This window comes from Cryptomeria japonica, chromosome 8 (genome assembly GCF_030272615.1).
Source record: "Cryptomeria japonica chromosome 8, Sugi_1.0, whole genome shotgun sequence".
Taxonomy (NCBI): Eukaryota; Viridiplantae; Streptophyta; class Pinopsida; order Cupressales; family Cupressaceae; genus Cryptomeria; species Cryptomeria japonica.
In genome coordinates this window covers 595,707,688-595,722,437 of record NC_081412.1, presented here as the reverse complement: position 1 = coordinate 595,722,437, position 14,750 = coordinate 595,707,688, and positions in this window count along the sequence as shown.

Below are 14,750 nucleotides of genomic sequence, written 5' to 3'. Positions count from 1 at the left end.
TTGGCCTATCTACAGATTGTAAAATCACTCAATTTTTTCAGATTAGCTTTAAAATCATCATAACTTTCATCCCTGAAAATTTTGAAAAAAGTTGGGAGGACCATGTGCACCCCAAGAGCCACGGTCCTTGACATTTTTTTTGAAATTTTGGGAGATTGTCATGATTGCATTTAACAGCTTAAATCTAGGAGATTGGCTGATTTTATTGAAATTTGCTACCTCTAAATTCAAAATCTTATCAAAAGTGGAAAACAGATATGATCCTATCTCTAAGTGAACCTAGAACACCCAAACTGGATATTCCTATCATTCTTGAGAAGGAAGTTCTTCCTTTGAAAGATAAAACTAATGTCTTTCCTCAAGAAGATTCCCAACCCATACCTATGGATGTGACTATGTCTATGTCTAATAAACTTTTTAAAAGTAGACCTATACCTCCTCGTCATGATGGACTTGGTCTCCTTCCTAAACCAAATATTCCTCCTTTATATGGAGCAGTTCCTCCTCCTTCCTCTTATGGAGAGAAGAGAACTTCCTCTTCTCCTATTATCCAACCTAAGAGACCACAACCTAAACACCCAAGTGATAAGGATGAGAACATTCCTCCTCCTCAATCTTCTCAACTTCCTGCTAAGACTAGACGAAATCATTTTGCGCGTGAACACCGATGAAAGCGTCGTCTTAGAGCTCGTGCAGCTACTTCTCAAACTTTGCAATCCCCAAAAACACCTTCAGCTAGTATTATTCCATTTTCTCCTCAGCCGAAAATTGAGCCAAAATCTCCTAAACATAAGATGCATGATGGTTTGATCCTGTGTGAGTTAAAGATCCTATTTTTATAAATCTTGATGATGATATAGATGAAAATGTTACTTCTCTTGCTTCTGATAGTGAATATGAATTTGTTGATATTGATAACCATTTATCTAACGAATTTTCTAAAGCACTTATCCTAGCTCCTAGACAAGAACAACGTGGCTTGGAACATGAACATAGCCCTTGTTTGGATCTTGTGATAGATCCATCTGCTGTGTTTGATGTTCCTCCTCTAGCGTGTTCCCTGCCTTCCCGAAATATTGATCAGCAAGATCGGGGGGTAGATGACATGCTAGACTAGTTTCATTAGCATAGCAAACTCTCTCCTCCTCTCTTGTTTTACTTATTCTATGGTTTATTCTCATTCTTCTATTTGTTGTCCTTAGTGTCGTCTACTTGAGGATGATGCAAAGCATTGAGATCTCTTTTGGTCTCTCTCATGTTGACTCAAAAGACACATGTGTTCCCTTCTTCTAAGTGACCTTCCTTGATTGGGGAATGAAGAACAATTATGCATACATACATATGATATACATGAATTATCATACAGCATACTGACCCTGAGGAAAGCGAAGTCACCTCGTGCTTTGTGTTTTGTGTCTATTATCCTTGGGTTTATCTCACACTTGGGGGCTAAATCTTTGTGATAATGTGCTCCTTTCCCTTCTCATTTCTTATGTGTATCACTACCTTAAATCAATCACCCCCGTTGAGGTGTGTGCGATCGCTTTAACGTAGGGGGGCATACACCCCATCTATCCCTTCAGGATACTTGAAGATTTCTTGGCGAACTTAGCGTTGCCTTGAAAATTTTTGGTATTTTTCTTGCATGACTCATAGTGAGGGAACCTTACTACTGACAGTCATGGTTCTCCCTTGTGATCTTCCCTTTTACTTTGTCAATCGAAGTCATAAGATCCTTAGTCCACTGGGGGCTTGGTGTGTCTTGCCTCCTTGATGTGGTGAAAATCTTTCAATGTTGTTTCCTTGTACTTTACCGGAAGTATGAGCGTATGCTTATACTCCCGCTAAAGTGGGGGCTAAATGTAGCATCCTAAAATTGTGACACTTGCAATTTCGACTGCATTTGGGTCTTCATGATGGCGATGCAACATGGAACCTGAATGGAGACCCCGAAACTTGTTCATGACATCAAAAACTGCATTTTTTAGCACCCTAGCCTGATCCTCCTTGCACCCTGCTGTCCCTGGAGGTGGGACCATGGCGCCCAGCACCCTGGTCCTTCAGGACCATGGTGCCTAGCGCCCTGCTCCCCCAGGACCATGGCGCCCAGCGCCCTACTCCCCCAAGACCATGGTGCCCAGCGCCCTGGTCCCTGGCCCTATTTTGGGCCTAGTCTCTTATGGGGCTTCGAGTCTTTATGTTTGCAAATGGGAAAATAATGTTTCCTGGTCGGCCTAAGGTCGGAAAAATCAATCTTTTAACCCTAATTGACAAGTATATAAACTACATTTCCTCTCCCATTTTAGGAAGATGGAAAAAAGGCGGAAACGATATTCAAACATTCAAGCATTCAAGCATTCAAGCATTCCTTCAAGCAATTGAGCATTCTAAGTCTCCATTCAAGGCTAAGTGTTGCATTCAAGACAAGGATTCAACCATTGAAGAGGAGATCACATACCACATACAACATACAACATACAACAACATTTACACCTTCGCATGTAAGAATACAAACATTCTTACAACAAGGTATCAGTACTTATTTACATTACAATCATTTACATTTACAACATTCTCATTTCTTAGTTAATTCCAAAACCGGGGTTTGACCTAAGGGCAAACCCCTAATCCCTAACCCCCCAATCGTCCTTTCTTTTTTGTGTGTAGGTTGTAAGTACGCAGCTGTAATTGAAGATCTGGAATCCTTGTGCAGAGACGAACAGATCCCCCTTCATTTCGTGGATTTTTTGGAGGACTGTGTGCACGCCGAGCGCCATCGTCCCATCAACTTTCGCTCAAATTTGCAGGACAGTTCCATCTCGACATTTTACTGCTAATTCCAGGTCCGTAGCTTCATCCTATATTCCTATCTCTATTTATAAGTGAATCTTTCTCACTTTTCATGCGTTCCTAGCTTAATCCTTCTATCTACATTCTTTACAAAAGAGGGTAGCCTTGCTGTCTTAACCCTTGAAATTCATTTAGAATCCAATCTCGCATTGTGTGGGATTGGATCTTGTGGGTTTCAACCCCTCTTTTGAATGTAAAGTCTCCCCTAAGTGAAAACCGTCAACCCTAGTGACCCCCTTTCTCTCTCCTTGGAGTGGTGGGGGGAACACTTAGGGTTCGATCACAATTTTTCGCTTTACAGAGGGATCTATGGATAAAGGGATTATTGATTAGTCTATCACTATTTTGCACAGACTAGTCTTGGATTGCAAGTTTGACAGAGAAGTGAGCCCTTTCGGCAAGCTCAAGACAATTACAAAGAACATTTCAAAGGATTTTCAATCCTTGTAGCAGATTTGAAGCTGACAAGAACTGGAGAGGTTCGCATAGGCTAAAAGAGCTGCATTTGATTAGATGATTAAAAGGAAATTGATATATTCTTCTTTAAACCAGTGTACAAATATATATAGAGTATGTTGTAACATAGATTCTCTTACATTTAATTTGGATAAGAAGATTAAGCAATTCCAGGAGAAAATTGCAAGTATAGCTAATTCTTTTGACGAGTTGACTTCATTGACTACATCCATTGATGATCAAATTTTGGTTTTGGAAGCTCAAATTTTTTCTCTTGAGAAAGAAAAGGACAAAATCATAAGAAGAGCCAAAAGTCTGAGAGGTTTGGTGAGTCCCTGGTTGGATTCACTCAGTGTACATAAGGAGTGTATGGATATTGTTGGAAAGCCCACACCAACAAAGATAAGTGAGAAAGAGTCCTTTGCCCATATGCTAAATGGACTTGCATCTATTTCAGGCACTTTCAAATCTGGTTGGGATACTTATCTTGAGATTTTGGAGAAGACATACCCAGATATTTTCAAATATATTAAGCTCCAGTAAGATATTTTTGGGCTATTCATTATACAATATCTTTCATTCCTTGTCCTGGTTTTGGATCTTTGGCATTCTTTTTTGAAATTTGGATGACAATGATGTCAAAGGGGGAGTGATATAGATGTGAAAAAAATAATAGAGGAAGTTGTATACATTAGGGGGGGTATGGAGTATTTTGTACTGATGAATATTCAGCTCATGGGGAGTAGGTAGGATGATGAAACCATGATCATTTTTCACATGAGTGTTGCCATCAATGCCAAAGGGGGAGATTGTTGGCAAGTGACACTCAATTGGTTGGTTTCACTATGTTGTCATTGGTGGTAACATGGTATCTTGTTCCGGCTTCATATTTTGGTTCATTTGTGTACCAACAGACACTTCACCGGCATCAGCACTGACAAGTTGGAAGGAATTCTTAGGTTACCGGCAATGCAAGCCGATATGGTTTAGAATATGGTTATCGATATTGGAGGCTGACATCTTTTGGATTCGGCATCGGCAATTATTTTTGATATTCATGTATTTATGTTATCCAATCGACATGTAATTTGATATTGTAATTATCTTTGTAAGCCGACATAAGGCATGACATATTGTATAGGGTGTATAGGTCAGTTGGATTAGATCATTTTGATATCATCATGTGAATGTTTAATTGGAAGGAAATGCGAAATATATCAGAGAGATCATGTATGTGAGGATATTTATGTAAGGGTTATTCTGGTAAAGGATTTAGGGTTTCAAACCGGAACAAATAGAGCTTAACTGAAATTGTATTCTGGCATAGAAGATGCTATCTTAACAATCTTAGCAATTCCCACACTTCTCCAGATTGTAGTATGGATTTATATATATTTAGTGAGGCTCCTTTTGTGATTGAGCAGTGTGCTCTAGGCTGTAAGCCTTCCTGCAAGTGCAGGCCCCTTATATTTTGTAATATATCTTCACATGTGGGTCACAAATCCCACCATGGTTTTTCCTCTTTGAGGTTTTCCACGTATAATTATGTGTGTTATGGTTTTTATTTATGTGATTTGCTTATTGGTTGCTTTACTTATTTCAATTCTATATGTACCGGTATACCGGTTGGTATATGCATGTTTTAATAAGGTTAAAATTGATCATACTGGTAGAACACTAATTCACCCCCCCCCCCCCCCCCGCCACCTCTCAGTGTTCTTGGATTCCAACATTATTACCCTTCTAGAATTCATTTCCAACTCATAAAGGCCACTTCTAGTAAATCCTTTTGTTAGCATTGTTTTCTTTATCCATTTTTTCCTTAGTGTTACGATCTCTTGTTTCTTGGTTAGTATAAGATTTTTTTACACCCTATTATTGTTAATTGAACAATTTCTTTTAACATGTACCTCCCTTTTACACACAAAAAATCATTCATTCCACTAAGGATCTTGACTTTGGATATAATTGTTTCCCTAAGATCTACATCAATCACATCTAGAGCATTAATTTATGGAGAAAGGGAGACTGACACCCTTGTATTCATATTTGCATTAGCATGTCTACTTCTTTGGTGGAGGTATTGGATCATGGATTCTTCCTTGTTACCTTTCATGATCCAGAGGATAGCAAGTTTATTCTAGATAATGGGCCTTGGTTTTCTAGAAAATTTGTTTTTTTTGTGATCCATTGGTCTCCTTTTTTTGATCCTGCAAAATTTATAATCACTTCCATTCTAATTTGGTTAAAACTCTATAAGTTACCTCTAGTAATGCAAAATGTGGGTCTAATTGAATCCATGATCAACCAAGTTGTCACTTTCATCAAAATTGAGGATGCTTCCTCTTTCTCTCTGAGATAGTTTACTAGAGTTTGTGCTCTTGTTGATATTTATAGGCCACTGCCTCACATGTTTTTTATCAATTCATACAAGTTATTGTGGATGCAATATTTAACCTATGAAGTGCTCCCAAAGTGTTGTTTCAAATGCAACCAACTAGGACATAAGATCATTGGCTTCCATGCAAAATTTGTTAATGGTCTTCATGCTCTTAATTTCAAGAGATGGGTTTGAAAGGAGAGAAAAAAATGGGGTGTTCATGGAACATCACTCTCCTACTCCACTACACTATGGGGCTATTGGACAAGGGTTTGAGAGTTTTGTCCCTCTTTCTATTGAGGTTGTGGTTGCTTTTAATCCACATGACCATTATGACTTATATCATCAGGATAACACTTTAGCCATAGAAGATGATGAGCTTTGGCCAACTCTTGTGGAAGATCACGATTCTCTTATAGATTAGATTGATGTCTTGGCTTGTTATGATATTTGTACCATATCTTAGATTGCTAGCAAGATATCAAATCCAAATATTCCTAAGAGCAACAATTGTAGGGGTAGGAAATATGAAACATAAAAAACAAGGTTGGAAGCATTGGATTTGATAGATGATGACACAATGGAGAATGAAAACACTCCTTTCTAGGAGTAAGCAAAAGAAAAAGAAAGGCTAACCTCTAGAGTTTTTGTTTGAGTGAATTGTTGTGATCTCTTGAATGATTAAGTTGTTTTTTTGTAGATGCTTCTTCATCTTTTTCTCTACCTCTCTATCTTTGTAGCTCCCCAATTTTGCATTTGAAGCTTTCTTTTTTTTTGGTATCTATGCTATATGGGAGTGGGCCCACATCCCACAATTTATGATAAAAAAATAATAATTTTGAATAAAAATTAAAATCTATATCCATAAAATAGCTCAAGATATTTATTCCATTTTTTATTTTTATATATTTAAAAAATATACTATTTTTAATAGTCAAATGTACTATAGATATCTTAGATATCTATCTAAAAAATATTCATAAATATCAATTTATGACATATTATATTTAAATTATAATGTTTCATTTTACAATTATTTATTAATAAAATATATTGTTTCATTTACATTGTTTACTTTTTCTTTTCTATTTTATTTAATAAGATATAATTAAATTTTATTTTATTTTATTTTAATTTGAAAAATTAAATTCATTTACTTAAAAGGCTTATATATATACATACACAATGTCCTTCATTCTTTAATATCATTATAATCACACTTTTTATCAGATAATTAAACCTATTTTTATTTATTTAATGAACCATATTTACATAATAATATCAATCATTTCATGGAAGTTAATGTAATACAATTGTTGAACACTTGCTACTCTTTGAATATATGTCTAACTTGAAAAAGACATCTTTGACTTTGTCCTTAGATGAATGAGTCAGATTATTTGTGTGGAATTATTTAGTGCAAATCACATTATTTATCTACAATAGTTTGGCATGAATTCCTCATCTTCTTGAAATCTTTGCATTTGTTTTAGTATAGAAGTCCATTTTATGGAATCATTCAACATCATAGTTCTTCCGTAAAATTAATATTGTTTATCATTATTATATATAAATAATTTTTATACGTATATCGGATTTTAGATGACTTTGACAAAATGGAAATTTCTAAATCTTTAACTATGAATAAGAAAAATATCAATACCAATGATATGATGTGTAAAAGACCACATGAAGGTTGTGCTTTAGATGACTTTGACAAAATGACTACTTCATCTACCAACACAAAAATATCAACACTATTGATATGATGTGTAAACGATGTTGTGAAGACTTTCCTTTGGATGACTTTGACAAAATGAATAATTCTAAATCTTTATCTATCAATCGAAACAATATCAAAATGATGATATCAAGTGTAAACAATGTTTGAAGACTATACTTTCAAAGACTTTGACAAAATGAATACATCTAAATCTTTAACTATCAACATAAAAAATATCAATAATTATGATATAATGTATAAAGAATGATGTGAAGACTCAACTTTAGACGACTTTGAATAAATAAATATTTCAAAATCTTTAACTATCAACATAAAAAATATTAATAATTATGATATAATAGATAAAGAGCCATATAAAGACACAACTTTAAACGACTTTGACAAAATAAATATTTCTAAATCTTTAACTATCAACATAAATTTTAATATCAAATAACAAAAAAAATTTTAAAAAAAAAACACATAAATTATGACCCTACAAAACCTATCCATTTAGTACCAAAAAGTCTTGACTAGATACTTCAAGAGGATGTTATACTCGAGCCTCATTCATGGCTTAAAGAATCACCAAGACCTACTGAACTAAAATAACGTCTTCTAATCCATTTAAAATGTAATTCCAATATTACGATAAAAAAAGATGATGGCTCCTTCCATTTTCCAAGAGGATTTTATTTTATAATAAATTTAATGATTTGGAAGATATTTATGTAGAAAATTACGCACAAATGATTTAAATCTAGTCTTCCTGGTTTTCTTAATCAAAGAATTTTTTTATTAAAAATATATTTTTCTTTTATGGGGTTTTATTTTAACTATTTAGTTTTTAGTTTTTTTTACATTTATAATATTAGATATAACTTTATTTGTTTATTTGGGATGAGTATATTGAGATAGGGTCAATTTAAATTTGATAATGATTTTATTTGTGAGTTAAATATATTTTGATAATTATTTTTCAAATTTATCTTTTAAAGATTAAGATGTTTTTCATTTTAGAAAATTATATTATAGATTATATTTATTTAATTATAATTTTATATAATATTTAAAAAAGTGTATATATATATGTCATAAAATTTTGGTGTTGGATGAGCTAGAGTGGATATCTCAAATTCAAATTGATTTTGCAAATTTTATATATTAAAAATACAAATATCAATTAATATGTCTCTAATTATTTGAATAAAGGATTTTAGATATCATATGGTTTGTTAATTTATCAATTTTTTTATTTTTTTTTGATAGGTAATATACCGAAGCCAATGAGGTGTACATACCTTACCCCCTTGTGGGATTTGAACTTGTGACCTCTCTTTCAAGAGCACAAATTCTCCACCACTAGGCCAACTCGGGTTGTACCTAATTTATCAATTTATTAACGTATATCTAAATTATTAATTTATTGTTTTTTAAAATTATATAATATTGAACTTTTAAGATTGTATTATTGATTAAGAAATGAAAAATAATATTTTAATTGATATTATAAAAGGTATTTATATAAATCCTCACCCTTGGGTTGATTCAAATGAAGTATATTAATAAAACTTGTACTAAAGCTATAATAAATAAATAGATTAAAATATAATATATTAATTTATTTTCAATAGTACAAATTCTAAAGATGTCTAAAGGATAATAGATTGTATCTAACACATATTAATTAAACATGCCAATAAAATTAAAAATGTTCTTGCAAAAAACACCCTAGTATGTAAATATCTAAAAATATTCACTAGTTGTGCACTAAATTTATGAAGATGCTTCTTAGTTACTCCCCATGTTTGAGACTGTTAAGTTTTGTTGAGATTTGAATTGTTACTCCCCATATTGTGTTGTAGTATTGGTTTTCGAGAGCATAATTATATTGTTTCTTTAGAGTTTTTTCTTGTGCCATGTGGTCATCTAATAAGGTTTACTAGAAATAAATCAATTTTCTTATCAATCTATAATGCTTGGTTGCAAATTTTGTAAACCACAGAACATGATGTTGTCTATCATTATTTTAGTGTTGTGAATATGGGGGCCACTTTTGAAATTGTATTTTTATCAAGGCTATTTGAATACATGAGATTAGTTGATTTGTTTAAGGTCGATTCCTACATTAGTAAAATTATCAAAAGATTTATTGTGCTAAAATATAATATTGGAGATATTCTATAAATATAAACATATAGCAAAGAGGAATTAAAAAAATTATGAGCTAATATCCCCCAAAAGTGGCACTCAAATTGATTTTTAACATTTCAACACTCAAAATCCAAGATGAGTCTATAGGTAAAATATAACATATTTTTACACCTACTATAAGCTTGAAATAATCTACTCACTAAATTGGATGCTTAACCATATATATTAAAATATGCATTATAATGTGGCATAGCATGCATAATATGTTGATCAATAGATATAATTACTTCATATGTCTCATAAATGGTCTCACATTTCCCACGTGGGAGCCCTAACTTCTAGATACCATAATTTTTGATCAAGTAAATTCATTGCACCCATTTTTTTGAAATAGAAATGCTCAAAGAGATCTATGTTGTGATAAACATTTGTCTTTTGTTGAGGTCCATTTTGATGTTTTTGGAGCCAAAAACAACTTTAATAACTTTAAATTTGAAAATCTTAATTCTATCCAATAAATTACATTTTTTTTCTTTTAAAATTGAGATGCAAGGTTGTGACTTCTTTCTTAATAGCTTTTAATAGATAAAATATTGAGAAATCATTGAATTTCTTAAGGAGGCATATGTGTCCATGTTGGACAAGGTTTATTGGAATATAATGTAGAGGGTATTTAGGTATCATCAAGACACATAGCAATATTTACAACTTGGTACCTTCAAGGATAGACCTCAAGAATGATAAAAAAAAATATAAGGATATAGGGATTTTATTGGTGAAATGTGTAGATAGTATATGGTTTATTTGCAATTATGTAGTTGTCCTGTTTGTGGTGCATGGTTGGATGATTGAAAGATAGGTTGTGTCTTATCTTTTACCTTCAATTGGGGAGGTAGAATACATATCAACTACTTAGGACCTATTAAGAAGAATTTGGCTTTGAAGAGCATACTTAAATATCAAGTTAGAAGGAATTGTGATATTAGAGTGTCATCAATGTGGTAGAGGATATTACTTCTTATCTGTATTTGGAGCACCCTTAGTGTAGTTCTAGACGTCATAATGGCTTTGGTGGAGTTAGTAAGAATTGAAAAGTGCAAATAATGCATACAATTTAATTTGGAGTCCCACTACAATAACCTCCTTTTTATTTTTGTTAACCCAAAATTGTTTGAACAACAAATGTATTCCTGTAAATTGTGTTATTTACATTTGAGCTAATGTTTTCAAGGCCATATTTTGTCAAAATAAATGTTCAATTTATTGAGAACAATAAAAGCGAAGAATGATAAGTGAAATATTTTGTACTAACTTATTTTTATTATCTTATAATCTCATAACGAGTCTTTGAAATTAAACAAACATGCCAACCAATCCAATATACATTTTTAAGTCTGTGAAGGAGTTATATTTTTTCTACAAATTTAGATTTCTTAAATAGTGCTAGCTTCTTACAAGGGTATCAATTTAGGATAATTATAAATGCTAATTATTTAAAGACGTATGATATATGCATAAGAGTCAAGTACAAGCCAAGTCTAAATGTAAAGACAAATTTAGTGTGTGTGTTCTAGGTCATAATCCATTGTCAAGGCTTGGCTTGCGAAATTTAAATTTTCAAATCATCTCTTCCTCATAATTATTGAAAGTTCATTTAGAACACATATGTATAATGGTTTCTTATGTATTGATATTTAAAGACAACCATTTTAATATCAGAAAATAAGATCTTAAAACATCTAAATTTATATATATATCTTATTTTTGTTCTCACTTTTCTCCAATCATGAGGTCTATCTAAAATACTAGAAACAACAACAACCAACTCGAAAAAAATTAAGATGACTTTTTTAAATATATAAAAATAATAATATATTTATTTTTCAATACCTAAAAAAATTCTACTTCCAATTATATAAATAATTAAATTTTTACTTTTGAAATTGCTTTTCACAATAAACATTATAATATTTTTTTTAAATCCTGAATATATAAACAGATTAATCCAGATCAATCTGTTAAAAAATATAAAACCCATTCTCTTGTAGAAAATGTCTACATTCCATTACAATGTTTGAATAAAACACTTATCACAAACAAATTGATTTATTTACCAAAAGAAAGGAACTATGAACCTCAAATAAAGCCACCTTGGTGGAATGATAATCTGTATTGTGATTTCCATCGAAACAAGGGACATCTCACAGATAATCGTCAAAAGTTGAAACATGTCATACAAGATTTAATTGATAATAGAGTAATAATTGTGGATGGACATACAACAAATGAATCTCATACTACTTTTAAGACTCTACTTCCAAACTATGAGAAAGGTGAATCATCAACAACAAACAATGGTAAGGGTAAAGCAAAGGTAAACTACGCTCATAGATATGACAATGTGGTAAATGTGATTGTAGTTAAAGAAAAACAAAATCAAAAACATGCTCATGCTATAACAAGAAGCAAAGCCAAAGTTGCTTTACCGGGTCCTACAACAAACACATCATCCACTACAACAAAACAATACAATCTAGTGGAACAATTGCAGAAAATGCCTGCACAAATATCCATCTTAGAACTTTTAAAGCTTTCACCTGCACACAAAGAAATTCTTGAATGAACATTAGTAGATACCACAATATCCAAAGATCTTGATATTGATCAATTCCAAACCATGGTGGGACACCTCACAACCCCTCATTGCTTATCATTTACTGAAGAAGATGACGTGTCCTTGCAACACCCTCACAATGCTCCTTTACATATTGAAGTCCTCATTCACAAAATGTGAGTTAAGCGTGTTCTAATAGATGGTGGATCTGGCCTAAATATTTGCTCATTGAGTCTTGTTCATGCCTTAGGATATTCAGAAGATGCATTTGATGTCTGGAAAAGGATCACCATAAAAGCCTATGATGAAGAAGAACATTCCTCCAAGGGAATTGTGATACTACCCATCAGAGTGGGACCTTTACAGAAAGACACAACATTCCAAGTTATAGACTTGGACTTATCCTATAATGTATTCTTGGGGAGACCATGGATACATGACTTAAAAGATGTACCATCAACATATCATCAATGTGTCAAATTTCCCTACGAGGGACAAGAAATCACAATCTCTGCAGATGCGAATCCATTCCAATACTGCAACAATCTAAAAATGGCTCAAGAAGTAATTGTTCCACATAATAGGGAGGCAACAACGTCAAACACACAATCCATGGAACAATCATTTGCATCTATTTTATCAAGTATGGAAAAGAAAATGCAGCTAAGAGACCAAGGGAATGGAGAATACTCAATATCACAATTACCAGTTTCTCCTAAATCCCTTGGAAAACCATCAAAATTTAAACAACAACCAATTGTGAAACATCTTCTGATATTTGATGAAGCATTCATTAGTGTTGGAACCTTATCAAAGGAGATAGAGGATAAAGATGTGTTACAGTGACTATACAAAGATGAAGAAGTTCAACAAAAGGTCAACAATGTCAGAATACTTACAGAAAAATATGGAAAATAATTCAACATTCTTCGAAGGATGGGATACACTAGAATAGGTCCTATAGGAAAAAGAAAAGAAGGTATCTCAAAACCTATTCAGCCTCATACTCGATAGACTACAGACAAAATAGGTTTAGGGTGTGGACAAGTCACTCTACTAGAAGATGCATCTTTTAGTCAACAACAAGAGGAATATGCAAACAGACGAGAACAACTAGCAATTGAAAGGGAAAAAAAATTAGCTACGCAACAAGAACAAGAAAACACAAAATGGAAAAAGAAGAAATCCTCAAATCAATAATAGAAACAAACTAAAAGCATCTCTCAAGCAGCATCAAATCTCAATCAAAACAAACATGAACCTAGTACTGATCAAGGAGAGCTCATAGCAAGATTGACAAAACTCAATCTCAGTCCGGAAGAAGTTGAATATGAAAGAAGGAAAGATATAACCAGAAAAGCAGAAGAAATGCTATATGACCAAATCTGTAGATTACAGGCTGCAAGTGATATAGATTCTAATGAATGGGAATGGGATTCCTATCACTCTGAAGAATCAGCTGAAGAAAATTGCTTTGAAGAAGATGTAGTAGTTGATGTAGTTCACACGTATGCAAGACAAACGTCAAGAACTAGTTCACTTGAATTAGAATCACATCTGGCTAAGTTGGACTTAACCGAGGACGATCAGGAACTTCTTAGGCGAAGACATTATGATGAGAGTACCGTTCTAGACATCGACATACATGTTGAAAACTTTGATACATCCATCATGACCCTAAACACCCTCAAAACACCCCAACCTAAAGATCCCTTACCTCTAATCCACCCTGAGCTTATTAATTGGGAAAATGAAGGATATACTGCCATTGATACCTTTCAGAATGACCATGCCATATCTATATATCTTAACACAATCGAACCCATAACAACTTCCACCAAGAATGTCAGCAACGCATTTTCCAGTCAAGTGGGTGCGAAATCTCCTAGTCACAAAAATAAAAATAAAGAAAATAATATCAAGTCTAATGCTGAAAACCATTTATTGGCAACATTGGACCAAGAAAAAGTAAAAATAAAGGATGCATCTAACAGGGAAAACCTCCTTGAGGCACCAGAAGATGGGAGATTTGACACTTTACTTGAGCATTATCAAGAAAGATCGTCCATTTTGATCGAACCAACAGAGGCAGTTAACATTGGCACAACAGAGTAATAAAAAATTCTTCATCCAACAACTTCTTTGTCTAAGAAAGAAATGCAACAATATGTGGAATTCTTCAAACGACGGAAAATCAATTTTGCCTAGTCATATGCAGACATGCCAGGGTTAGATCCAGAGCTTATTATGCATCACTTAAATGTTAATCTAGGATCCAAACCAGTTAAACAGAAATTACAGAAGATGCATCCTCATATTGATCTTCTAGTCAAGGAGAAACTACAGAAATTATTGGATGTCAGATTCATCAGACTGGTAGCTTATCCTCAATGGGTATCCAACATTGTTCCTATTTCAAAACTAGATAAAAGCATCAAAATATGCACAGACTTCAAAGATCTTAATAACGCCTGTCCAAAGGATGACTTTCCTTTGCCTAACATTGACATCATTGTAGATTTAACTGTTGGACACTCCATGTTTTCTTTAATGGATGGTTTCTTCGGATATAA